Below are 26,200 nucleotides of genomic sequence, written 5' to 3'. Positions count from 1 at the left end.
ATAATTATCAGAAATATATTATAAAACTACACTTAGGATGTTCAAAGGAATAAAAGCCAAGATTGACAATTTTATACAAGAATTAGAAACTATAAAAGTGATATAATAGTAGCAGAGAAATTGTCTCTTTTTCTTTCAACACTGTTTGGCCACACAGTTTAAAATTCTTCATTTTAGAATTTTACATTTTGTATTCTCTTTGTGTATGTGTTTTGTTTTTGACACACTGAAAAAAAACCCAAATCCCACACTGATAAACCTAACATATTTTCATTTATTTTATAATTCAATCAAACACATATTAGTTACATAAATGGCATGCCTACATGTGTTTGTGTGTGTACCCGAGTGTATGGTAAGCACCCAGGTGCATGCATTCACAAACTTCTTGGAAGCACGTGTGATTTCTGCCAGGTTCATTCTTATCGTCAACCATTCAGTACACAATTGGTAATGCAATGTCACAAGGCATCCAATGTGACCACAGAAAATTTACGAAGTTAACACCTGGTCATGGGGAAATGAAAATTAACCACAATTGGCAATTGTTTGCAACCTAAAGGGGTTAATTGTAAGTATTACCCAAGGTTAACTATCATTTAACAAATTGTCTAAACTGTCACAAGGTCAGATATTTATGCTGAAAAGCAAATATTACTGGTGGACTTAGTACATTGACTTTAAAACTCTCAAGTCAGATTCTTTCTTGAGTATAGGTCTTGCTTGACAAGAAAAGAGGGGGGCTGAGTAGTCATATTCATCAGAGGTCTGGAGGGAGAAGGAGGACTGAGAGGGAGGGAAAATTGGACAGAGAAAGGAGGAAAGGGGCATCAAAACTGAGCTCTGCCAACTTCACATTTGTTTGGCCTTACTAGATTACTCAGTAGTTGTAAAATCAAATGACTTTATCAATATAATGACCAGTTTTCATTTTAGAAGAGTAACACAGTATATTACTATTCTCATCAAAGTTGAATGAAAAATCCATAATAAGCCCCTTCATTGTTTGTACCTAGTTTAGCCAACTTAGCTCATTAGAATCTGGTCTATTTGACAAGACAAAAAACTGGCCAGTTACATTTAACAACTGTTCATCTGTGCACTCTGTAATAACAGCGTCAGCAGATTTATTTTCCCCATATAAAGTAGAATTTCCAATTCACACCATGTACTCTGTGACTATTATGGACAGTATTTATTCAGAAGGAATGCTGTGCAAGTTTGGAAAAGCTGTCTCTAAGAGCAGAGGGAGAGGTCATTTGACAAAACAAGACACAAAACCTATACATGGGCAAAACATGAAGAGAACTAAAGTTTGTCATCCTTTTCAAGAAGAAGTTTGAAATCCTAGAACAGTGCGACAACAGCAAAATCAGACAACCCTTCCTCTCCCTCGTCTTCTCTCAAGCTCTGTAAAATCAGAATGCCTCCATTCACTTAGCAAATATCAGCTTTTCTTTTTCTTTTGAAGGAGGGGAACCTGCTTGGAATTAATAAGGCAACACTAAAAAATAACTTCTATTAATTCTTCTCTTTCTGAAAACTGCCTATTTTTTCTCAGTTGCTTTTTAAAAAGTAGAATATCTTCTAAAGGCTCCTTATTCAGTTTTAGGCCACCTTTAAGAGCACCTTTCCTCTCCTTTTTCCTTCTTTTTTTGTTTCTCACATTGGGAAGTGACTTAGTACCATGCAGGGGAAACTGAACTCCATCTCACAATAATATACTTTCATCCAATGGCATAATAGACGTAGTAACACTCAGTCTGTGTTGTGACATAAAACTACTGAGATTGTAACTCAGTAAACTCATAGTGCATAGAGAAGAATAGAGGAAAAAACAAATAAGGATAAAGTCGAAACTGAAGTTACAGACCTGCAATGTAAATTTCAAAACTAAGCTAAAATCCTCTTTCTGCTGCACAAAACATAAAATACCAACTATCTTAAGAAAGATAAGCAAGCTACAACAGTGAAAAATCTTTACTATCACCTTTTCATTCACACCGATAAAAAGAAAAATGCAACATTAACCATCCCAGAAAAGCGATGCACCTTAAAAACCAATCTTTCCACTTACCCTACAGCATGCACACCATGATTTCTTAAATCCTTTTAATTCCAGTACATCCAGAACATACATGAATTCTTAGCATATCCATTTAAAGAACAAACTTGAACCAAATTGTTAATTACAACAGAGATCATAACAGAACTCTCTGAACTTCTAGGGAGAGCTATGAGTATGAAATCCAGCCTCTAGATCCTGGTGTATACTGTGTCTATCTTTAACTTGAAAATGATTTGGTTTCACATTCCATTGAAGTCCCACTGGCAGATGCCTTTGGTAAGCTCGCCAATGGCAGGCTTTCACGCGCCTTCCCTCCCCCCTCCCTCTGACTGAGCTTCCGCTGTTACCTCTAATGCTGATTTACTCAGCTGTCTTTTTACCTGTCTCTGCGTGGGTAAAAGGAGATGCTTTCATTGATGGATATTACGGAAACACTTGGAAGCTGAACATCAGCCCGAGGACTCACTGTGCTTCCCCTGCCATCCCCTCCCCCTACTCACTGCCAGAAACCAACTGACTTCCAAACTTGGCTGCCTGAAAAAGAATGTTCTCTGATTGGCATTCCTGGAAGCAGAAAGCAAGGCAGCTCAAGTTTTGTACTGTTACTCAGCATGAACAACTTCCCAGGTACACAAAATACAAATCAGTTTTTTTTTTTCTTAACTTTGAGGAGAACTGAAAAAATATTCTAGGGTATTAAAAATATTTTTATTGTAGGACAGCATTTAAGTTTTAATATCCACATATAATTTTACAGAGAATGGCTATGACTGTAGTAAGAAAGGGAAATGGCAAATTTTTTGTTAAAAGTTGAATGAGTCTTAGTAAATGAGTTGGGATCCGTTAAGAGGAAGAAATCATCATGCCGCCTGCTTGCCAGTGTTTTGGAGGGCAACTGTTCAATCTGTACATTTTCTGTTAGAGAAAAACTTGCTGTAAGAATTGTGGAAAAACTGATTTCAACGGGAGAGGGTGCAAAACCACTTCTACCTTCCTACTGAAACTTCTTTTTCAGGACTGTCTTGCAAAACGTGAGCGCGGACTGGAAAAGGAAATGAGTGTGTGTGTGTGTGTGTGTTATACACGTGTATATCTGAAAGAAGAGAAATTGAGTGAATGGAAACAAGGAAAAAGATACATTTCATCAAATAGAGTCTGACATGAATTAACAATAATGGGTCCCTTTAAATCACCATTAATTAACTTGTGTTTAATATTTATTAATATTTAGTGGTAACAGGGGCCAAAAGATCTCCTGCCTCTGAAAATAACTAACCACTTTATGTTCAAAACATGCAATTCTACAGACCACACAACTTCTTCAAAAGCCTAATGAAGGCTTTATAATTTTGGTAATTGGACACATCTCAACCCTAGGCATTTCGGGGTTTCCAAATTTCAGCTAGCTGTGGCTGCCAGCTCTAGGCAACTGTCAGCTGGCTGGGCTCAGGGTGGTGGTGTGGCTGCAGCTGCTCCTTGGAACTTACGTGGACATCTCAAAAATATTCAACAGCAAAACGGTGATGCCAGAAAGCAAGCTTTCTGTTTTTGTTAGTTTGTTGATGGTTTTGAATCTTCTATTTTAGGTTATATTTTACCATATCTAGGGCAATACCATTTTGAGAAACCACGAGGGAAAACTTGATGAACTGGCATCATATTACTAGCCTATTTCAGTGATATTTTGATGCCCCATACAGATTGGTGGCCAACCAGCTTTTAGCCTTTTAGCCTGACTTTGTTACTAGATGTCTTTGAAAAAGATCAAAAGATAGAAACCGAGGAGTAAGAAACTTTCCTTAATGTTGTCCCCAAAGTTGACAGTTTCTTAGGGAAATTGCAGGCTCTATGTAATGCTGACAGACAGGCATTCTGATGACTTCACAAATAAATGGAAAGAAATAACCCTATAGTCCAGAAAGTACACATTTCTGTCCCTGTGTTTCTTTATCCCTCTGTCAAAAACACGCCTTCTCAAGGCTAACAGATGGTGTCAAAACACAAACGAACTAAGAAGGATGGACAGAGGTGCGGCCATCGATGGTTCACATTCAGCTGCTCTGTTCACCTTTGTTGTATCTCAGAGTGAGCACTAGCACATAACTGATACTCAAAAAATGGTTGTTGAAACTGAAGAACTGCTCATGTACAAGTGTACATCTTAACCTATGGAAAATGGTTATTTGTTGGCCCACATCTTAGATAAATATGTTTTGTATTTGTCTTGGGAAAAATATGCTTCTCTTCAAGCAATTAACCAAAATATTATATAGAATGTATAGTATGTACCAAGTACCTTTACTGAAGCCAAAAAAACATCATACATCTTATGTATGTATGTATGCATGTGTGTGCTTCTAAATATTAACATGGCAAATATTTGTTAAGAGCACTTCTACCAATCTTGGTGGCTTATAAGAAAAATAGAGAAAAAAATGAAATGTTTAGGTTTGCTAATATTTCCCAGTAATGAGTAAACTATAACAATTTTCCTTATTGAACTGTTACTGGCCACTTCTTATAGTGCAACATTCATCAATCAAATATCTCCTAAGATTCCCAACTTTATCTCTGCTGCTATTTCCAGAAATCTCAGAACACTCTGCAACGGGAATAGGAGCATTAGTCCAGATGCAAGTGCGAGTGAGCACAACCAATTTTTTTCTTCCTTTTTCCCCCAACCTTCACAAGGCCATTGATAAGATTTACAATGGCTAGAACTCAGTCTTTATCATGAGTAAATGTTTTTCTCTTTCATAAGCACTAACATGAGAGTCAGGATTAGATCAGAAAAACAGCTTCTAGGGCTTGCTTCCAGAGAAAACTGGGCATGTAACAGGCAAATCAGATACCCTTGATTTATCATGAACAAGAAGTTAATCTCTCCTCCATTCTCCAGAAATAGATTCTATTAGCACAGTTCTGTGGATGGCAAATGCTGGTAGCAGGCTCCTTGCAGGGGTGACCAAGGTGTTCAAACACAGGTCTTAGCTGATCTGTGAGACATTCGTGTGTATGAAGAACATGGTCACTGAAAAGCAAATGACCTCTGTTATTTTTTTCCTCCGTAATAAATATCCTTAAGAGACTAGGACAGGCAATATTCTCATGGTGATAGTTTTATAGCTGATATTTTTGTCATATCACTTATTTTTAAAAGCATATACTTTTTATGCAAAAATAATTTGGAGTATAATTGTGATTTTTGTTAAAAGAGAAAACATCAGTACATCCAAGTCATTTAAAAGTAATTAAAATAGACAGTGTCCAAGAAAAAGTAGAAAAACTATACATAAACTGCATTAGAAAACAGGGGCTCTACAAACAATATGGAAGATTCAAAGCAGCAGCATGCTATGTATTATCTTATTAAATTCAATCAACTTAAAAATATACCCAGCAATCTCTCTTATGGGTATATACCCAAAGGAAATACACCAACTCCTAAAGGTATCTGCACTTCCATGCTCATCGCAGCATTATTCACAATAACCAAGATGTGGGAACAACCAAAGTGTTCATTGACAGAGAAAAGAAACTGTGATATACACATGCAGAATCTTATCCAGCCCCCTAAAAAGAGATCCTGCCATTTGCCATAACATGGATACACTTGGGGGACATTATGCCAAGTGAAATAAGCCAGGCACAGAAAGACAAATCCTGCGTGATCTCACTTATATGTGTAATCTTTTAAAAACATCAAATATATAGAAATAGAGTAAAGCAACAGTTACCAGGAGCAGGCAGAAATGGGAAGATATAGATCAAAAGGTACAAAAAGAGAGTTATATAGCATGAATAAGTGTAGAGATTTAGCATACAGTATGCTAAGGCACAATCTCGGCTCACTGCAAGCTCCGCCTCCTGGGTTCACATCATTCTCCTGCCTCAGCCTCCTGGGTAGCTGGAACTACAGGCACCTGCCACCATGCCCGGCTAATTTTTTGTATTTTTTAGTGGAGATGGGGTTTCACCGTGTTAGCCAGGATGGTCTTGATCCCCTGACCTCGTGATCCACCCGCATCGGCCTCCCAAAGTGGATTATTAGGTACTCAACACACACACATGTGCGCATACACACGCATGAAAGTATAGGAAACAATGGAATATTAATTTGTTTAACTGTGGTAATCACCTCACTATATATATCAAAACGAGTATATCAAAACATCATGTATACCTTACACACATACATTTTAAAAATGAAAACCACAGCAGCATGCTATCTATAATCCTATTAAATGCCAATAAACTTAAACATTGGTTGAAATGGACACCTGTTATATATGCCTATCACATGAAAATAACTGTAATCATGCAAAGGCCTGTATGTACAAATATACTAATTACAAAAGATATTTAGTATTATATATATAGTTAGAGTATTGTAAATATAATTGATATAGTATTAATATAAAATATAATTAGTATATTTGATAGCAAATAATGGGGAACAATGATAGGTTTGTTTTTGTTTTTTCTTTTTTGAGACAGAGTCTCGCTTTGTCACCCAGGCTGGAGTGCAGTGGCGTGATCTCGGCTCACTGCAAACTCTGCCTCCTGGGTTCACGCCATTCTCTTGCCTCAGCCTCCTGAGTAGCTGGGACTAGAGGCGCCCGCCACCACGCCCGGCTAATTTTTTGTATTTTTAGTAGAGACGGGGTTTCACCGTGTTAGCCAGGATGGTCTCCACCTCCTGATCTTGTGATCCACCTGCCTCGGCCTTCCAAAGTGCTGGGATTACAGGCCTGAGGCACTGAGCCCGGCCTAACAATGATAGTTTTGATAAAAAACAGAATGGTATAGGCTAATGCTTACTTAGGTTAAAAATCAGCTTGTATGTGTACGTGCACCATGATTTCAACTCTATTAGAACACCTGTAGGCACCGGAGAGGAACATAAAGTCTGAAAAATTCCTATCAAAATGATTGTGGATCCTTTATGAAAAATCTTAATTCACTTTTTATAAATTTTCTGTAATGATATTATTTTACCTTCATAATCTACACACACACACACACACACACACACACACACACACTATAATATTCAAGTAGAAATAATTGCAGCATTTTCTCATTCCTCACCCTCTTCCTCATCTTTGAAGAGGCATTTCTAGTTCTCTGAATCTTCATTGCAGGAGCTTATGGGGGAGAGGAGCATAAGGGGATGAAGGTGCTCTTTAATGTCTAAAGAGACATAGAAGAAGATTAATGGGACTTATGTTGGTTTTAAGAAAGGGAAAGGAGGGAAATACCCAAGAAAAAGAACACTTTTAAGACAGTGAGAATGAGAGAAGAGCAGGCAGGAAACAGAATCTGGCACACTATAGGTTAGGGGTTGGGGGCAGACTGTAAGTCGGGTTGGGGAGTAGCTACTTCAATGAGGCAGACTTTGAGGAGATCAAGATCTCAAAAAGATGTTTAGGATATTTGACCCTAGGATATCTGTCTGAGTGTTTTGTGATTTCTTCTCAGAAAACACTTGAGAGGTTTTACTTTTGAAGATATGGTAGTACCAAGCTTGTGCGTCTTTGGGACACTTCATGATATAGACATGAATCTTAAATGTATAGATGTATTTGGTTACATAAACATTTTTGAAAAGTTGGTGCCAATTTTTGGGTTGTGGTGGTTGTTACAACTGGTTTTCTTTGATAGGGTAAGAAATCAGTTTTACTCTTGTCTATACAAACTTTCTGGATCATTTTCTTCTACTTGCATTTCCTTTCCTGTGTCTCTCTCAGTTCCCATGATGGGTATCTATTACAGTCTCTTGGACTGACTGCTGAATGTAAAGTGGCCAGTCATTCTGTTTTGTCTGAGCCTGAGGAATTTCCTGGGATACAGGATTTTCAGCCCTGAAACTAGGAAAGTCTCAGACAAACCAGAGTCGGTCATCCTATATATGTGATCTGGAAGTTTTAAAGTTATACGTATGCTTTTGATAAAGATTAGCCTTTTTATTAACTAGAAAGTGTTTGGCCCAAGTAGACCAAAACCCTGAAAATAAAGATTTCATTTGGTCTTTATCCCTTGTTAGCTGCACAACCTGGGAGAGGTCCACCACCAAGGGTCACTATTTCTTCATCCCTACAACGAGAATAATAATGCTTCAAAGAGTTGTTGTCAACTTCAAATGAGATATGCATATAAGTTCAGAATACATAAAATGTGTAAATCTATACTTTATAGCAAATATATTTTATATAAACTTTATACTAGATTACATATATTTTTCAAAGCAGATTTTAATTACTTTATATTGAGAAATAATGGAAGCATAAAGAACAGGCACAGCATTTCACACTATGTGGAGTACAGAGGAGAACAAAGAGAATGAAAGAGACAGACTGACTGACTAAGGATGTACATTTTTTCAGGAGTGTCTGTTTTAGCATTTGATTTTCTCCTAGATTAAACTCACCAAGTTAAGGATGTTTTGTCTTTAAGTGGTTATAAAGCCCCAGTAACAACCAATATAACATGCTTGCAAAACATATGGGTTATCTTCAGTATGAAAGAAATAAAGATTTTTAGCCTGTGCAATATAGTGAGACCCCATCTCTACAAAAAAAAAAAAAATAGCCAGGCATGGTGGCATTTACCTGTGATCCCAGCAAGTAGCTGGGACCTACCCAAGTAGGGAGTCTGAGATGGAAGGATTGCTGGAGCCCAGGAGTTGCAGTGAGCTGTGATCACACCACTCCAGGTGTCTGGGTGTCACTCCAGGTCTGGGTGACAGAGAAAGACCTTGTCTCCAAAAAATAAAAAATTAAAATAAAAACTAAATATTTTGTTGTATTTTTTTTCAATACCTTGGGGGTGGGGATACTTTTCCTTTGTGGAACCAAAGGCAGCTCTAATTGCAGCACAATCATAAATATACCCACCACTCAGTGAAACCAGAATGTTCAACTTCATCCCAGGGACAGAGGACCACCTCTATTGGATTACTTATTTGAACTCTGCCAGCATATACTGTATGTGATACTGCTTAAGAAGTGAGGGTAAACTTTGGTTTTGGAGCAAAATGAAAATATACTTAATGTCATCATTTAAAACATGCAAATTTTCATAATCAAATATCTAATCCATATTTGAAATCCAAGTGAAAACTGGTTCTAATTCAAGTTTTTTAAAAGATCTATCCAGGGTTAGAAATAGGACAATTCTGAAAATGACAGGTGATAACCAAACTGGATGGAGTTTGGTAGTTTGAATCAGCATATTCGTGTTCTGGAGGCTGGAAAGTCCAAGACGGGTGGCTGCATCTGGTGAGGAACTCATGCTGCTTCGTAACAGGGTGGGAAGGTGAGAGGGGAATGTGTGCGCGCGCGCGCGCGCGCGTGCACACACACACACACACACACACACACACACACACAACAGAAGAGGTAGCTTTACTTTGTAACAACCTCGAAGTAACTAAGAATTCACTCCCATAAGAAAGGCATTGCTCCCTCTTAATGACCTAATAATCTACCCTTGGAGGCCCCATGTCCCAACACCACCACATTGAGAACCAAGCCTCAACATGAGTTTTGGTGGGGACAAATCATATTTCAACCACAGCAATTTGGGAGCAGTTTTCCTCCAAATAAGCATACTACTATCAGTGTTTTTCAAACTTGCTGTTGTTTTCTACGGAACCTTTTCTTCAAAGGAAATAGTTCACTGAAACATAACAATGACAAGGCATAGCTCCTTCAGCAGTAACAGGTGTAAAGCCTGTGGCCCCATTTATTCAGCCCCCTCCTCCACGAGACACTCCCTGTGGGGACTCCAGGAGCCCTCCATGAACCTGGGAAGCACTGCTTGAAAACCACAGAGCTCTAGTATTCATGGCATTCATGTTCTTTACAATTAGCTTTTTCATATTAATAAAAATTCATGCACATATTCTTAAAAACCACACATAAAACTGTAGAGCTTAAAAGAATTTCCTATCCACTTCTCTATACCTTTGAAGTCCAGAGGCAACTATCTTCATCTAACTGTTCATTATCATGATGATTCCATATTCCCACATAATACTCATATACCTACTTTTTGATTTTCATATGTTGATATTATCTGTTGGCCTCCTACTATGGGAGATAAGGATTCTATATAGGATATTATACATAATACTTCCTCCAGCGTGTGTGTCCTCTCTTCCTCTCTCTCTCTCTCTTTCTTCTTTCCTGCCTCCCCGTCACGTTTTCTCATTCTCATACCACACACATGAGCACACACATGCTTCCCTTAGCTTAATCTTCCCAATTTAACCACACAACAATCTTAGATAAAGCACTAAGTAGTGTTTACATTATTTTAACTTGTATATATCATCCACATGTAAGCCACATGGGAATTTATGATTATATTTCTTTTACATATTTTTCTTTTTCCTGACATTAGTTGTGTCATATTTTGTTTTCTTAATTTTTCATCTGCCCATCTTATATTTTCTCAAATTCTCCAATAGAAATGCAACACTCCTCTTCATACAGTCAAATATGTTAGTTCTTTTTTTCTTTTTTTTTTTTTTAAGTACCCTCATGCTTTTTGTGGCAAGATTCTACTGAGCTGTCACCCTAGGACCGCTCTTCGCCTCTCTGTAGTTTGGGTCCCAACTGAATTCTTTGTTTTTCTTTCTCGATGGACTCCCTCATGGGTGGGTGGGTGAGCATGCAGCAGCTTCCCGAGAAAGATGTTTGGGACAAACACATTTTTGGAGAACTTAGGTGTTTGAAAATATTTCTTTATTCTCTTCTTACATTAATTGTTTCTTTGACTTTATACATAATTCATTGTTTAGAAATACTTTTTCCTCAGAAATTTCAAGAGATTTCTTTACTGTCTTTTAGCTTCCAGTGTTATTAAGAAGTTATTTTGTTTCCCGATTCATTTTACTTGACTTTCTATCTTTCTTTGTTCCTTTTGTTGCTTGTTCATTTCTTCCTTCTCCTCTTCCCTCTCTCTTTCTTCTCTCTGAAAACACTTATGATTTCTTCTTTATCCCTGGTGTTCTATTGTCTCTTAACTGTATATTTGGTGTGATATGTACGAGTTCCTCCAGTTGATTGTGTTTGAAATTCAGGGACTTTTACTCATTCATTCAGTTCCAGGAAATTTTATTATGTACTTTTAGCAATTTCTGACCTCTATTTCTTCTGTTCTTTCATTCCAAAACTAACTTTTAGACTCAAACTCTAACGTTATTTTCTATTTATCTTCTTTTTGTCATCTATCTCTACAAGAGTCTCTCATCTTTGTTCTGTTGATTCTATTATTTCACCTAACATTTTTAATTTTTAAGAATTTAATTTTCTCTAATTTCTCCTTTTTCATAGCACCATGTTTAGTTTCATGAACACCATTTCTATTCTACTATCTATACAATGCACATTTCAGCTTTTTAAAGCTACATGTAACAGCTTTCTGTTCTCTCCAGAGTCTTTGTTTCCTTCAATTTCCTGTTGGTTAGTTTGCTTTGGTCTCTTTTTGTTGGAGACTTTCCTCCGTATCTGGTATTCTTTAGCTGTCTGCTCAAGCAATGTATTATGGGCTTCAGGACATTACCATAAAACCATTAGACAAAGCTGAGTTGTTTCACTGAAATGTCCTCAAGAATAGCAAGATTTCTTCCCCCTTGGGTAGTCAGACCCTCTAGAAAGGTGCCCCCTCCAATGTTCCACCTGGGAAGTACAGCCTGGTTGCCAGTGTCCTGGGAGCTGAGCCCCCTAAGAAGGTTTGAAGGAAAAGGAGAGTTTGTTACTACTTGGCATGCAGATTTCTAGTCTCTTAGATTTCTATATTGTATCTCATCCTCTCCTGCCACTGTCGCCAGTAATGTTAAGCTTGTAGCCTCTATAGTTAAGTTACTCGAGAGAATAATACCCCACCCATCTCTCTTACAGGGTGAAAGAGGGGTAGTTGTCAGGCTGCAAAGAGTTGAGAAGGGGATGTGGGAGTCCAGTTCTTGTTAAGAATTTCAAACAGTCCTGTTTTCAACCTCAAGTCTGTCCCTTAGCATCAGCAATCCTTTTTGCCTCCAGTCTTTGAGGCTTTCCAGGGTTCTCAATGGAGTTCCCATTTGTTTCTTTTTGGCATCTCCTCTGCAGACACCTGGGTTTCTACATCTCTGTTTAGCTAAAACACATACCACTTATTCATTCCATTTCCATTAAAAAGAAAAGTCAGTAGGTCTCTGCTGTTGTGTTCTCTCCTGTTTTCTTTAGAAAGTGAGTTTCTTTTTCTTTCGTTTTTTTTAGTTGTCATTATAGGAGTTCCTTTGAGAGGCAGAGGGTAGACTCAAGCGAGTGTCCCATCCACCATTTTAATTGCAATTCTCTGCCTTCACTCTTTAGCCACTGCCTTATAAAGGGAACACATTCTCAAACATCTCTCCAAAATGATCCCACCAAATTCAGCAGTTGCGTGTTTGGGGGTGGGGGCCAATGGAGGCAACACAATATTTCATTTTTCTCCACAAGTACACCCAATGCTAAAATGAAAAGCTAAATCCCAGCAAGGTATGTAATTATTTCTATCAGACATAGTGAAGTACAACATTCAATTAGGATAAGGAGATCCTTTTATTCTGAAGTTACATGTTGTTCCCTATATTAAAACTTCCATCATTTATCTGTGGAATTAAATATCTGAACATATATAATTATAAATAATTCCTTCCTAGGCAAAACTATCTATCTTAAAAAGTGAAAAATACATTTCTTTTGTAATTGAAGTTCTCCCTAAACTATTAATTAAGTCATAACCTAGTCAAGACAAGTAAAATTACTTAGCAGTCATTTTATATTTGCTTTTTGTTAGAAGACAATGTAAAATCTAATAGTGAACTAATTTCCCTTTCAAGTTGTCATGATGATTCGCATATGGACCACATTTGTGTATTTTGTTATTTGAGGTAAGGTTTGTCTTGAATCATTTTATATACCAGTTTTGCTCCTTATAATATGTCAATCTGGAGACATCAGTCTTCTAGAAATATTGTACCCTATTTGTTCAAGAGTATCCCATCAACATTGAAGCTACCTTTTACATTTAGAGAGATATACACATTCAATTATTTATCCAACTGCAAGAGTTGGCCCTGAGGAGAGAATCACAGGTTATTCTTGGCATCCTTTACTTTATTCCCACATTTGCACTCTCTATGCAGTCTGCTCATCTAGCTCCAAAATATTCTGTTGCCATCAGTACTGCCCGAAGACACAGTCAAGGGGGTTGAGAGGTTGCGGGGATGGGCTGCCCTGGGCCTCACACGTTAGAGGGCCTTGATGCTGTCGTCTTCCTCTGTGTTCTATGTCATCCCCAAAGAGCTATGAGTTAGAAGAAAAACAAGTGTCCCTCTTCTAACCAAGCTCTGAGCATGTGAGACTCTGGAGTTTCCTGCTCAAAAAGCCTTGAGACTGCCTCCTGGTCTGTCTTCCCAAGGTGAACCTGCCTCTAGTATACACACCTTAGATGCTTAAGGGTAGTTGAAGAGTAGTTGGTTTTGGGGATGTGGATGTAGGGGGTAGGAGTCAATCTTGGAAGAATGAGCTAAGGTGTTCATACACACCTTAGTGCAAGGCCGTTTCAGATACAGGACAGAACTAGGGATGGGAAGAGAAGGCAGAGTGGGTGCTCTCTCTCTCTCTCTCTGAGCGGCCATATTTAAGAGAATTTCAATATGAAAGTGGCCTTAAAAATCATTATGAAGATACATGTATTAAGGTAGGAAAACATATTTGGTTTAACAATTTATAAGTTTGCTTTATAGCTTTTAAATATTTAGACACATTGTTTGTATGTCCCTCTTCGTATTCGTGCCTCAGGTCCTACAAAATACTAGGGGCAGGCCAGGCATGGTGGCTCACGCCTGTAATCCCAGCACTTTGGGAGGCTGAGGCGGGTGGGTCACGAGGTCAAGAAATCAAGACCATCCTGGCCAACATGGTGAAACCCTGTCTGTACTAAAATTACAAAACTTAGCTGGGCATGTTGGTGTGCACCTGTAGTCCCAGCTACTTGGGCGGCTTAGGCAGGAGAATCATCGCTTGAAGCCAGGAGGAGGTGGAGGGTGCAGTGAGCTGAGATCACGCCACTCACTGCACACCAGCCTGGTGACAGAGCAAGACTCTGTCTCAAAAAAAAAAAAAAGAAAAAAGAAAAAAGAAAAAAAATACTAGGGGCATGTCTGACTGCCACATTGATAGTGCAGCGTTCTAAAAGTAACTATGTGCCTTCCCATACTTTCTCTTCTCTATCAAATTTATCCGTCCTTAACAACAAAAAGTCTCAAAATCATATTTTAAAAAAACACATCAGAAAGCTGAAGACAAAAATCCAAATAAATTAATTTTCAAAATGAGGTTAACCTTTTCTTGGAGAGCAGAATTCTATAGTTGTTGTCACTCCTGAGGACACAGCAACAGGTGGAGCACCTTCGCCACAGAGCTGGGTAAGGACAACCAGCCCAGCTATTAACAGACTTTCTTTTTTTTTTTTTTTTTTTTTGAGAGGGAGTCTCGCTCTGTCACCCAGGCTGGAGTGCAGTGGCGCAATCTCAGCTCACTGCAAGCTCCGCCTCCCAGGTTCATGCCATTCTCCTGCCTCAGCCTTCCCAGCAGCTGGGACTACAGGTGCACACCGCCATGCCCGGTTAATTTCTTTTCGTAGTTTTAGAAGAGACGGGATTTCACTGTGTTAGCCAGGATGGTCTTGATCTCCTGATCTTGTGATCTGCCTGCTTCGGCCTCCAAATGTGCTGGGATTACAGGCATGAGCCACCGCGCCTGGCCTTAACACAGTTTCAACAGTTGCAAGTGGGCAGTTACCACAGATTAGAATACTGAGGCCCCTCAACCACAGAAAGAATCCAAGCCTTCTTGTTAATTCCTTTCCACAGATTGGAAATTGAGTATTTGGGGGTGGTTGATAGAGGCTGGGGCAGGGCAAGAGAGTTGATAGAGATCCCCTCAAGGTGCACAGGTCTTCATTCAGTGCACAGTGGCAGTTTTCCAGAAGTGAAGAGAGATATCCATACACCTGGAAAGCTGGGTGCTGGAGTGTAAAGAAGAAAGAGAACCCCCATGGTCCACAAATATTAGCAGGTAGGCTTTTTAAGTATGAGGACATCTCTGAGGCAATGCTACTGTCAGTCTTCCTAAAGATAAATTTCTATTTCTTCCCCAAATACATCTAAAGCCAATGGCAAATCACATTAAAGCTATAGCAAAGCTTACATTCATATCTAATCATATTAGATTAATCCAGTCACCCTGCATCCCCCCGACACCACACACGTTAGCAGCCCAATAGAGAAAGGGATGAGCCCTTTTATGGGAGTAAATATTATTTATTTCTGTGCTTTTACCCACTGACATACAATAAACATTTATAAAACACATGAAGAAGCTGAAAAATATGACTATGAAATAAAAAATAAACATGAGAAGCAGACCCACAGATGACTCAAATGTTGGATATAACAGGTGGAGATTTGTTTAAAAATTATGATAGATATGTTAAAAGATATAATGAAAAAGTGAGAAGCATGCATTAACATTGGGAAATTTCGATATATGGGCATTATCAAAAAGTGCAAAATAGAAATGATAAAAATTATGTATAATAAATGAAGGATTCATTCAGGGAGTCGAACAGCAGACTGACCCAGCAGAAGAAAGGGTCAGTAATATTTAAGATATTTCAATAAAATCATTCAAACTGAAACACTAGAGAAAAAAAGAGTGAAGAAAATGGGACAGAAATCCTGTGACTGTAACATAATAACTAATGATCTAAGATATTTGTAATTGGAGCCTCAGAAAGCTAGCGGGGAGAAAATCAAGGAGAAGAAATACCTGGAAAGGTGATAGGTGAACAATTTCCAAAACTGGTAAAAGATATCAACCCATGTATGAAAAAAGTTAAGTAAAATCCAAGCAAGAAAATTCAAAAACAAACAACTAAACAAACAAAACAAACTTCACCACCACCAACAACACATTGAGGCATTCTGTGATTAAACTATTGAAAAACAAGGATAAAGGGTAAATCTTAAAAGCTGCCAGAGGAAAAACACATTTCACACAGGCAACAACAACCTTAGGAACAACGTCTGAGTTTTCAACTAAAATACTGACTGCCTTAAGACATGCAATATCTGCAAAGTATTGAAGGAAAGCAACTCTTAATCTAGAATTCTATGTTCAACAAATATATCTTTCAACATGAGGGTGAAATAAGATGAGAAAGGTTGAGAGTGTTTATTTTTAGCAAATACGTACTACAAGAGACAAGGAAATTTTTCAAGGTGAATTCTTGCTGGAAGCCTGAATCTACAAGGAGAACTGAAAATTATTAGAGTGGATAAATGACTAAATATATGGGTAAGTATAAAAGACCTTTTAAAAATTACCATCTATCTACCTACCTACATATCTATCCTCATCTACCTATCTATTCACATTTTAAAAACTTGTGACTATTTAAAGCAAAAATAACAACACATTTTGTATCTGTTACCTATAAGTAAATAAAATACATGACAACAAGAAAGCAAAGGACAGCAAGTAAATAGAATTATACTTTCTAAAGGTTCTTACATGGTTACTTTTGAAATATTATTTAAAGGTAAACAATAATAAAGGCATGTGTGCCATCTTAAGACACAACAATGAAAAATAAAAACACTCCATTGAGGTATAGTGGAAAACATCATGGAGGAGATAAAACGAAATAATAAAATATTTAATTAACTCAAAGGAAAGCAAACAAATAAGGAACATAGGAACAAAAAACAGATGTGACAAATAGAATACAAATACCAAGATGATAGAGTTAAATCTAATGAGAGTAAACATTACATTAAATGTACAGGTCATGGTCACCAAAACAGCATGGTAATGGTATAAAAATAGGCACACAGACCAATGGAACAGAATAGAGAACCCAGAAATAAACCCAAATACTTACAGCCAACTGATCGTTGACTAAGCAAACAAAAACATAAAGTGGGAAAAGGACACCCTATTCAACAAATGGTGCTGGGATAATTGGCAAGCCACAAGTAGAAGAAGGAAACTAGATCCTCATCTCTCACCATATATAAAAATCAACTCAAGATGGATCAAGGTCTTAAATAAGACCTTAAACTATACAAATGCTAGAAGATAACATCGAAAAAACCCTTCTAGACATTGTCTTAGGCAAGGATTTCACGACCAAGAACCCAAAAGCAAATGCAATAAAAACAAAGTGGGACTTAAATAAACTAAAGAGCTTTTGCATGGCAAAAGGAACAGTTAGCAGAGTAAACAGCCCACAGAGTGGGAAAAAAAACTTCACAATATATACGTCTGACAAAGGTCTAATATCCAGAATCTGCAATGAACTCAAACAAATCAACAAGAAAAAAACAAAAACTCCCATCAAAAAGTGGGCTAAGGACATGAATAGAAAATTATCAAAAGAAGATATACAAATGGTCAACAAACATATGTAAAAATGCTCAACATTACTGATGATCAGAGAAACGCAAATCAAAACCAAAATGTGATACCACCTTACTTCTGCAAGAATGGCCATAATAAAAAAATAAAAAGAAAAGAAGATTATGGTATGGATGCGGTGAAGAGGGAACACTGCTGATGGGAATGTAAACTAGTACAACCACTATGGAAAACAGTGTGGACATTCCTTAAAGGACTAAAAGTACAACTACCATTTGATCCAGCAATCCCACTACTGGGTATCCAACCAGAGGAAAAAAGTCATTATACAAAAAATAATAATAATCATACTTGCACATGCATGTTTATAGCAGCACAATTTACAATTGCAAAAATGTGGAACCAATCCAAATGTCCATCAATCAATGAGTGGATAAAGAAACCGTGGTATGTATATATGTATGTGTGTGTGTGTATATGTATTTATACATATACACACAATGGAATACTACTCAGCCATAAAAGTGAATGAATTAACGGCATTCACAGTAATCTGGATGGGATTAGAGACTACTATTCTAAGTCAAGTAACTCTGGAATAGAAAACCAAACATCATATGTTCTCACTCATAAGTGAGACCTAAGCTATGAGGATGCAAAGGCATAAGAATGACACGATGGACTTTGGGGACTCATCAGGAAAGGGCGGGAAGAGGGTGAGGGATAAAAGACTACAAATTGGGTTCAGGTGATGGGTGCCCCAAAATCACTACTAAAGAACTTACTCATGTAACAAAATGCCATCTGTTCCCCAAAAACCTATGGAAATAAAAAATTAAAAATGAATTCTGTAAATGGACTCAATATTCCATTATCAGACTGAATAAAAAACCAAGACCAAACTACATGCTGTTCATAAAAAAAATGCTTTAAATATAAAAACACATATTGATTGAAAGTTTAAAAATGGTAAAAGATATACCATAAAAATATTTGTGTGCCTATGTAACACACATTAGATATGTTAGACTTCAAGACAAACTATTAATATATTATCAGATAAAGAGAGATATTTCATGGTGATAAAGGGTCAATTCATCAAGAAGATATAAAACTAAAAATACATATAGGGCTTCCAAATACATAAAGCTAAAATGAACAAAATTAAAGAGAGAATAGACAAACCATAACCATTATTTAAAGGCAAGCAGAAATCCTTTAGAGGCTCTTTATTTCAACACACATACACAAACACTATTACTGACCCACAATAAACTGGGGTGGGATGTGTTTTGAGAGAGAAGTTTCTGGGACCTTTCAAGGCAAGTTGTATCTCTAAGACTGTAGCCTAGAAGTCTCATGCAAAATGTGGGAGACTCAGCGCACAGTTTTCTGACAGCCAGCAAAGTTAGAATGCTCACACGTATGACAAGACATGGGTTGTTTGTCCCTTGCAGCCTCTAGGTGGAGTGAGTCATAAACAACCTCATCCATTTACCTTGATTGTCATACAAATATCACCAACTTACGGCCGGGCATGGTTGCTCGCGCCCTGCAATTCCAGCACTCTGGGAGGCTGAGGCAGGCAGATCACCTGAGGTCAGGAATTCAAGACCAGCCTGGGCAACACAGTGAAACCCCACCCCTACTAAAAATACAAAAATTAGCTGGGCATAGTGGCATGTGCCTGTAATCTCAGCTAATTGGAAGGCTAAGTCAGGAGAATCACTTGAACCAGGGAGGAGGAGGTTGGAGTGAGCCGAGATCACATCACTGCACTCCAGCCTGGGTAACAGAGTGAGACTCCATCTCTAAATAAATAAATAAATAAATAAATAAATAAATAAATAAATAAAACAAAGCAAAACCAAAAACATATCAATTTATTTGTGTTCCATGATGAAACAAAGATGAGGAAAAATGTGTTCATACCTTGATTCCCTCCCTGCAAGTTTGTCTTGATTGTCATTTGCTGAGTTGGGATCTGAGTGGGACATTCTGGGTTCCTGGAAGACTACGGTGATCAATAGGACATTCTCAATCAGAGGCAATTCTGTGGCAGTCACTTGTGTGACAGAGGCCATGCAATAGGCACACAGCTTTACCACTGGCTTACCCTGAAGGCTCTGTGCAGCACTGTGAGCACTGTGCCTGCAGGTGTGAGCCCATGATCAGGACTCTAGGATTCTCCCCAGAAGGTGGTTCTATGGGCAGCTCTCACTGGGTTTCATAGAACTAAAGCTTGCTTTACAAATGTAGGGAGAAAGAACATCATGGAATGTTTTCTGCTCCAGATGAAGAAAAACGTAAAATTTCTGACAAGTTCTGGCATTTTAAGAGAGGTCATTAAGCACTGGAGAAGTTTTGGTTGAAGGCCAGACTTGAAATAAAGTTGTTTGAAATGCTGTCTGGAGACAGATATTTAAAGACTGATTACTCCTACTCTTTATTGAGGTTAAAATAGACTTTCTAGGGGAAAATGGGGAAGAAAAATCTAACTATCCAGAAGAAGATGGCATGACGGTTGATGTTACACAAAGGCTATAATACAGTCATTGAAGGATAAATCAGAATCCATCCAATCCCAAGTAGGTAAACCAGAATAATCTTGAAATTTATGTCAGAAAAGTAAAACACAGCTATAAATAGTATTAAAGAAAAGTTTTGATGAGAAATCCAATCTTCAGAAAAATGGAAAATAATTTTTATACAAAGGGAAAGGAAGACTGAGTGGTCTCAATTTACATAGGAAAAAAGGAGGTTGAAATTTCAAAACCATATTTGGAAAAAATTCTATGTGAGAAGGAACATCAGATCTAGCATTTGACTGAATGTTTGCTGAAGATGACAGATTTGTTTGCTGTCCTTAGAGATGAAATGGACAGTGGTCATTAGTTGTTGGATATAATAAGAGAGTCAGAAATAAGAGACAACTTAGATGAGGAGTTTTGAAGAATCATGCATAACATCACGTAAAAACTTCCTTACAAACTCTTGAAAAAGTAATCAAATATATAGTAAATTCACTAAAAGAAGCTTATGCATTATATTAAAACATTCCAAAGCAAGAGTGCATCTGAAAATGCAAAGATGGAAAATGAAGTTCAAAAGCTTGACAAGAAATGAGTGACGGAATTTTATCAAAATAAAACCTCACAAGAAGTTCACCTTACGGGAAAGAGACTCTAGAAAGAGAGAAGAAATGTTTCAAAGCAGATACAAGATCAGCTATGCCGCTGAGGAGCTGGACACCTATAGAAAAGAATTATTTCTACGTTGTTGTACTATTTTAGTAAAAGCATTATATTATGACTTGTTTAACCAGACTACCATAACATTAAGAAAAACAGGCATTTCTCATGAACAATACAGTAACTAGAGATATCTGAAACTTTAAGAGGTAATTCTAGGCTTAGGCAGGAGGATCAACTGAGGCCAGAAAGTAGAAACAGCTCTGGGCAAAATAGCGAGAACCCATGTCTACAAAAATAGTAATAAAAATAAAAATCAGCTGAGCATAGTGGCTTGTCCCTGTAGTCCCAGCTACTTGGGAGGCAGAGGTGGGAGGATCACTTGAACCCAAGCGTTAGAAGATGCCTTGAGCTATGATCAAATAATTATTGCATTCCAGCCTGGATGACAGAGTGAGACTGTTAAAAAAATAAAATAATAATAATAATAATAATAATAATAATAATAATAATAAGAGATATTTCTGTTGACTTCAAGCTGTTCTGCAGCTCCACCTTTCCAAAAACATGTGGGCGTGTGAGGTTCCTGGATGGCCCTAGCACTGCCTCCTGCAGGGTGTGGCCCAGACCATTGTTCACTGTGACTCTAAGAAGAAAAAACACTTCTGGGGCATCATTGAGATAAAGTCCACACCCCACTTCCACTTCTCTGTGCGCATCCTAGGGGCCAGCAGCATTGTGACAGGCCAAGGCTATGGAATCCCCCATATGGACCTGGAGGTGCTGGAGAAAATCGACAAGAAGAAAAGGCTGGCCAAGAGGTATGGTACCATTAGGCCCTGGAGTCTCAGATCAAGCAGATCCCACAGATCCTTGGCCCAGGCCCAAATAAGGCTGGCAAGTTCCCTTCCCTGCTGACACACAACAGAAATATGTTGGCCAAAGTTGATGAGGTAGAGCCCACAATCAAGCTCCAGATGAAAAGGGGGCTATGTCTGGCCATGGCCATTGGCCCCCTAAAGATGGCAGATGATGAGCTTGTATGTAACACCCACTTCACTGTCAGCTTCCTGGTGTCACTCTAGAAGAATTGGCAGAATGTCCATACTTTATACATGAGGAGCACCATGGCAAGCCCCAGCGCCTGTATGAAAGCACGTTCTAATACATTTCAGTGCCATGTACACAGAAACAAGCAAAGAACCTCCCCTTATATGTAGAATCTAAAAGAGTGGAACTCGAGAGTGGAGAGTGGAATGGTCATTAGTTATTAGGGGCTGGATGGGTAGGGTTTGGAGAGGTGTTGGTCAAAGCATACACAATTTTAGTTAGGCAGGAGGAATAAGTTCAAAAGATCCAGTGTACAACATGGTGGCTGTAGTTAGTAACGATGTATGATATTTCGAAAATCACAAAAACAGATTTTAAGTGTTCTCACCACAAAAAAATGATACCTACATGAGGTAATGCGCAAGTTAATTACCTCAATTGAGGCATTCCACAATATATACATACTGTAATGCATCATGTTGTACATGATAAATGTATACAATTTTAATTTTTCAATTAGAAGAATTAAAAAAGAACCTACCCTTTATCCAGTCCTTTACCCACTCTCATGTCAATTAGTGGTTAGAGCATATAGAGTATGACAACACGTAGCCATGTGTAAACAAAATGAGGTAACAGGTGCCTATTTAGACTAATGCATATTCTTCATACGTTCCTTAGGAGAGATCTTAAAATGGGATTTTAGGCATTTGGATATATTGGTGGTAGTAGTGGCAGGAGAGGAGGGAAGCAGGAGAGGTTGTAAAGGTTTGAGAGGCATTTTTGTTTCTCATATTTATTTAGGGCCCTCAAGTTGTGTTATGTGTGTAGCTCTCTGCTTTGCCCAGCAGACCTTTCTCATACAAAACTTTGGCTACTTAGCACAGCCTTTTAAACACAGAGGAATAAAGGAAAAAAGGAATAAAGGAAAGCAGAAATGTAGAAGCTAAACAAGAGTTGCCAGGTGCAAAGTTAACTGTATATGTGACATGGCAGCAGAGCAAAAGGGAAGGAACCCATGTTTACCGAGCACCTACTGTGTGCAAAGGAACCTTCTATATGTTATTATACTTTATCCTTCTAAATCCTGTGATTTAGAAATCATTCTTTTTATTTTATGGATTAAGAAATGGAATGTTAGATTAAGTGACTTGCACTGGGCTCAGGATTAATACGAGAAAGTACACAAATTTGATCTTATATTTGTGTGATTCTTAAGCCTTACATTCTTTCCACTGTTTTCAGGAATAAAGAGGCCACTTTCCCAAAGCAGATGAACTACCTAGCTGTATTTCTTTGAATCCCAAAGACCTGGTTCTGTTCCACTGCAAGGTAAATACAGCAGGTATGGCAGTTAGATGGAAGTGGGGGAGAACCTCCTAGGCACCTAATAGTAGAACTGGTGAGCCTATAACTAGATTAGGCTCTGCAAAAGTCAAGAGGAAAGGGGAACCTGATGGGAGGGCTGGGGAGACATAATATGGTTTATTTCATAAACTCACTTGAGTCTCTAAGAGCACGGAGTGCTAGAAGCCCTGAACTCATATTCCGCCTCTGCTGTGCCTTACAGTGAGTTACTTAATCTCTATAAATGTATTTTTTATCTGCAAAAAGATAATAATATTTGCCTCACCCAGTAGCTGTGGTGAATATTAAATGAGCTACTATATGTAAAAGACTTAGGAAAATTGGTTAGCACATAGCAAGCTCAATTAGAGTAACTATCATCATGATCATGGTTGACAGAAAATATATGAATCAGAGTATTCTCATTTAATACACAGTTTCTACAACAGTGGAAAGCCCGAGAAAGGTAAGAAAAACAGCAGATTTGAATCACTTAGGGATAACAACGATTGGGCCCAGTCAGACTGGGCCTGAATCAGAATCTCTAGGGCTGGGTTCTGAGCATGTGTTTATCGAAAAAATCCTCCCAGATTCTAATGCGCAACCAGGGTAGAGAACTTTTACCGTTCTACTCACATTTTTGTGTTTTTCTTCCCCAGTCTCTCTTGATTTTTTACATGTATATATGCATTAAGATACTTGAATAAATTTTGATATGATGTCAGGGGATTGCACAAATGCATTTTGTTTCACATGTGGTTGGGGACCCTGGATATTAGTTACAAGTTTTTATAATACAAAGAAAAATGAAGGCTGTGTTGTCAAAATTAATGGAAGAAAATCTGATATGAAACTTAATTGCTTCGTGATACCTATTCTATTTAATTTGTACGGTGAATGTGTGTGTGGCCCAGGTAGCACCTACTTTTTGGAATGGGGTAGGTTGAAAAAGCATCAGCTGTGCTAGAAAGCTTACAAAGGAGAATGGTACTGAGCAGGACCCTTTGCAGAGAGTCAGAGACTAGGCATGATGTAATCCATTTCATTAATTTAAAGTAAATAGGATAAAACTCTTGCTAACATCAAAGCAGCCACCAATTAAGAGCACCTCAAATCACAGGGCCAAGGCATGACTATTTAAGATTTTCTTTTTTTCTTTTTCTTTTTTTTTTTTGTCGAGATGGAGTCTCTCTATGTTGCTCAGGCTGGTCTCAAACTCCTGGACTCTCAAGCCATCCTCCTGCTTCAGCCTCCCAAAGTGCTGGGATGACAGGGGTGAGCCACCACACCCACTCTGTTCAGGATATTTCATCTGAATTTAGGGTGGGCCATTCATAAACTGACTGAGTCAAGTCTCTTTTCTGGGTGAGAACACCTGTAAGCACACAGTATGAGAGCTGGCAAAATGGAAGAGTATCTACGATGTTTCTGATAGTGGTTTTCAACCCTGGAAACATTTTAGAAATACTGATGAGACTTAAAGTTAAATACGGAGGCCTGTGTCTCTTACTCAGAGCTTTTCATATAACTGATCTTAAGTGGGGTAGACTCGGCTGCTTTTGCTCTGTAGTTAAGAGTTGAGAACCGCTGGTGTATGGGAAAGAACATAAACTTTGTAGCCAGTCAATATAGGCTTGAATTTTTTGCTGTTCTGTTGGCTTGATGTGAGGAACTTAACTGAACTTCAGTGTCCTTATCTGTGACAAGAATGTAACACTATACCTTACAAGGCTACTATGGAGACAAGTGGCAATGAATGTAAAGCACTTAGTACTGTGCCTGATACATGGTAGATACTCGGAGGTGCTTACAAAGTACCTCATAGCTTTCTTTTCAGCACTTCTTTATTCTCTTTAGGTATCCTTCACTCCTCCCCTGGAGACCACTCAAAGCTTCCAACCCGGTACCCCCATGTAGCTCTGCCTTACATAGAGGTACCCAATATTTTTAAACTTCCTAAACAACTTCTCCACTTTAACTGTATCTAGTGCAAGGATTTATGACCTCTGGAATCACCTGCAGGTATTTAAAAAATGCTGATTAAAAAATCCTACGACCAGTATTTTGTGATTTATAACCCTCATCGCTAGTATTATTTCTCCAGATACAGCAATGCAAATCTGTGAAAATTCTTCAGAATGTGGTTTTTAAAAAATCTTTGGAATAAAAGTCAAGTATTCAGGGACAAGGAAAAATATACAGTAAACATTTGGTAAGTCACATTTCCATTATTTCTGTAGTAAGCATTTACTGAGCTCTTAATTTGTGCTAGACGTTAGGTATAAAAAAGTAATTAAGACTCTGTCCCTGCTTTCGAAGAGTTCACAATGTAGTAAAACTGATAGAAAATAAATGCAACTTATTACCTCTTTAACCATCACTTTTATTGAGTGCCTACAATGCAGCTGGGGACATTGTAGGTGCCAGAGATACAGGCATGAATGAAAAAACTCCCCAAATGACTAGTGGCTTAGATTTTGGTGGGGGGAATTCAAGAAAGATGTTTTTATGACAGAAGTAAACACAGGATAGTTTGGCAATTTAGTTCAAAAAGGCAAACTCCCACATGGGGATAAGTTTACAGGAAGGCCTCCTGGAGAGAAGACAGGACAACTGATTTTTGAAGAACAAGGAGTTAGCCTGGCAGCTAATGGAATGCATGTGTCATATGGTTAATTTTATGTATCAACTTGGCTGGGCCATGATGCCCAGATGTTTGGTCAAACATTAGTCTGAATGTTTCCGTGATTTTTTTTTTTTTTTTTTTTTTTGTGTGTGTGTGTGTGTGTGTGTGTGTATGAAATTAACATTTAAATCAGTAGCCTTTGTGTAAAGCAGACTGGCCTCCATAATGTGAGTGGGCCTCATCCCATCAGTTAAAGGCCTTAATAGAACAAAGATTGACTTCCCCCAACCAAGAAGGAATTCAGGAGGAGACAACCTTCAGATGTGCACTGCAATATCAATTCTTCCTGAGTCTCCAGACTGCTGTCCCACTCTGTAGATTTTTGACTTGTCAACCTCTATAATCACATGAGCCAATTCTTTAAAATAAATCTCTCTATATGTGCACATCCTATTGGCTCTGTTTC

General features: G+C 38.1%; 1 protein-coding gene across 8 annotated transcripts in view; it reads right to left on the bottom strand.

Moving 5' to 3' along the window:
• DTNA (dystrobrevin, alpha) overlaps positions 1-26,200 on the bottom strand; it is a 396,613-nt gene that overhangs the window by 298,452 nt on the left and 71,961 nt on the right. For 4 of the 8 annotated variants that reach the window (XM_011974401.1, XM_011974403.1, XM_011974400.1 and 1 more), the window contains exon 1: positions 2,078-2,298. The exons of the other annotated variants lie outside the window; for them this stretch is intronic. The gene's annotated coding sequence lies outside the window, so the exon portion shown is untranslated. Of the gene's footprint in view, positions 1-2,077; positions 2,299-26,200 lie in introns of those variants that run through there. 8 annotated transcript variants of the gene reach the window in all.

The sequence above is a fragment of the Mandrillus leucophaeus genome, unplaced genomic scaffold, assembly GCF_000951045.1.
Source record: "Mandrillus leucophaeus isolate KB7577 unplaced genomic scaffold, Mleu.le_1.0 Scaffold145, whole genome shotgun sequence".
In the NCBI taxonomy this organism is placed as follows: domain Eukaryota; kingdom Metazoa; phylum Chordata; class Mammalia; order Primates; family Cercopithecidae; genus Mandrillus; species Mandrillus leucophaeus.
The sequence above is the reverse complement of the archived record's forward strand: the minus strand, read 5'-3'. Positions and strand labels throughout refer to the sequence as shown.